This window comes from Mandrillus leucophaeus, unplaced genomic scaffold, assembly GCF_000951045.1.
Source record: "Mandrillus leucophaeus isolate KB7577 unplaced genomic scaffold, Mleu.le_1.0 Scaffold593, whole genome shotgun sequence".
Lineage (NCBI taxonomy): Eukaryota > Metazoa > Chordata > Mammalia > Primates > Cercopithecidae > Mandrillus > Mandrillus leucophaeus.
Window position 1 is genome coordinate 554,615 of NW_012106397.1, and position 2,558 is coordinate 557,172.

Genomic DNA, 2,558 nt, shown 5'->3' on the forward strand with positions numbered 1-2,558 from the left:
GATTTTGATCTTTTGCAGAAATGCAAAGACGCCTGAGTTATACAACTTGCAATTATTATTTTCTAGACAGAAGTGCCAACTGTTGTGCTTTCCAGCATATCAGTGGTTGCTACATTCTCCTTCTTGTCTTCGGGTTTCATGGCAGGAAACAGAAGTACTTCCTTGATGTTGTTGGAGCCCGTGAGAAACATGGCGACTTGGTCAATGCCCATGTCCCAGCCAGCTGTGGGGGGGCAGCCCGTATTCCAGGGCAGTACAGAAGTTTTCATCTATGTACATGTTGATTCTCCAGAAGGATGGGGTGAAGTCAATATCATAGACTTGGCCCTCTGAGCCACCTGGGGGTAGGTGACCTTGTAACTGCCTGTAATATGCTTCACCATCCCTGAAACCATCTTCTCCATGACTTCCATGAGATCGTGATAGTCTGCATAGGCCATGTAGAACTCACAGGTGGTGAACTCAGGATTGTGTGTCAAATCAATCAATCCCCTCATTCCGGAACTGGCGTCCAATTTCATAAACCTGGTCGATGCCACCAACCACAAGCATAGTAGAGTTCTGGAGCAATTCTCATATATAAATTCATGTCCAGTTTGTTGTGATAAGTGATGAAAGGCTGGGCCACAACTCCTTCTGGGATGATGTTCATCATGGGAGTTTCAATCTCTAGGAATCCCAGCTCATTCAAGAAACTTCTTTTTTTTTTTTTTTTTTTTTTTTTTTGAGACGGAGTCTGGCTCTGTTGCCCAGGCTGGAGTGCAGTGGCCGGATCTCAGCTCACTGCAAGCCCCGGATTCACGCCATTCTCCTGCCTCAGCCTCCCGAGTAGCTGGGAGTACAGATGCCCGCCACCTCACCCGGCTAATTTTTTTTGTATTTTAGTAGAGACGCGGTTTCACCATGTTAGCCAGGATGGTCTCGATCTCCTGACCTCGTGATCCGCCCGTCTCGGCCTCCCAAAGTGCTGGGATTACAGGCTTGAGCCACTGCGCCCGGCCAAGAAACTTCTTATATATGTGATGCTCTTAGAGTAGATGATAAATTTCTGCCTCACAAAATATTCAGGATCAAGTCCACATATCTCTGGTGATACCTTGTTTCCTTATCTCTGAGGCCAAAGTGAAGATGTGGTAACATCTGCAAACAGGGAGACAGCAGTGTGATCTCATGCGGAATGATGCTCAGCTCACCTTTCTTGGTTTTCCCAGGACTCCCTGAACTCCAGTTATGTCTCCCTGACACAGTTTGTTATTAATATGAATAAATTCTTCTTCTGATTTATAATTTCTGGAATTGGCCATGACTTGCAATTTCACCCCCTCTCATAGAAGATGAGCTTTCCTCCAGAAGCTCTTTTGGTATGGATCCTACCTGCCACCTTTAAGGTGATGTCAGTCAGGTGATCCCCAGGCTGTAGGTGACTATATTCTGGGATGAAGTCAGTGAGATGTCTACATGGAACTTGTGTAGGGATGGATCTTCCCCATTGACCTTCCGTTGATGAATTGCTTGACGGTGGATTTTGTTGTATTGATTTGGGTCCAGGCTCTCTTCCTCAGGACCCACACCATTGTCAGTGGTGTGCTTGGTGGCAGCAGTGGTGGCTTGGCTTAGCTGTTTCTCACTGAGCTCTTTCCGCTTGGCTTCCTTCTCTGCTACTTTCTTATTGGCTTTCAGGCGTCTCTTCAGCTCACTTCTTTGATCAGAAAATGGCTTGTCCTTGTGAGGCGCTGTGAAAGGAGCAAGTTGACCCAGTTGCAGTTCCCTGCGACCCAACTCTACCCAGGAGGTTTTGTGCAGGGACCCCCTAACAAGCCTTACAGCAGCTTGTGTCAACATGGCAGAACAGCCTGGAACTAATGGTTACCACCACCACTGCACTCCAGCCGGGGCAACAGAGACTTCGTTGCTCAGTTTTGGCTCGCTACCATCCACTTTCACCTCGGCTCCCTGCACTGCTGCCATCTTCCCAGAGGGCCCGACCCAGAAGTGATGAGGATAGTACGTTAATTTCCAGGTCCAAATATACTTTATTTCTTTCAGTCCTGCTCTAAAGCTTTTTAATAAACTGTCACTCCTGCTCTAAAACTTGCCTCAGTCTCTCCCTCTACCTTATCCCCCTCCATCAAATTCTGTTTGCTGAGGAGGCAAGAATTCAGGTTGCTGCAGACCCACTCGGATTTGCTGCCGGTAACAGATGCAATTCATAAGGAGGGGTGCTGCAGTGATAGCCCCAGTCATTCCGATCCCTGGGGAGCCATGGTACCTGGAGTCCAGCAGGTTAGGAGGAGGAATTTTGGGGTGGGTAGCAAGGAATTGAGAATTCTCTTTTGTGCATGTTATGGTTGAGATGCTTGAGGGCATCCCGTCAAGATTTCTCTCTCTCTCTCTTCTTTCTTTTCTTCTCTTCCTTTCTTTTCCTCTCCTCTCCTCTCCTTTCCTTCTCTTTCCTTTCTTTTCCTTTCCTTTCTTTTCTCTGTCTCACTTTGTCACCCAGGCTAGAGTGCAGGTGCCATCATAGCTTACTGCAGCCTCGACCTTTCTAGATCAAGTGA

General features: G+C 47.4%; 1 pseudogene across 1 annotated transcript; it reads right to left on the reverse strand.

Annotated features, from left to right (window-relative positions):
- Positions 1 to 201: 201 nt before the first annotated feature.
- LOC105553398 lies at positions 202 to 1,842 on the reverse strand (annotated as a pseudogene). The gene is made up of 2 exons (XR_001008143.1): positions 1,000 to 1,842; positions 202 to 687 (listed from the first exon to the last, which is right to left on the reverse strand). The product of XR_001008143.1 is annotated as a lysine--tRNA ligase pseudogene (transcript).
- Positions 1,843 to 2,558: the final 716 nt, after the last annotated feature.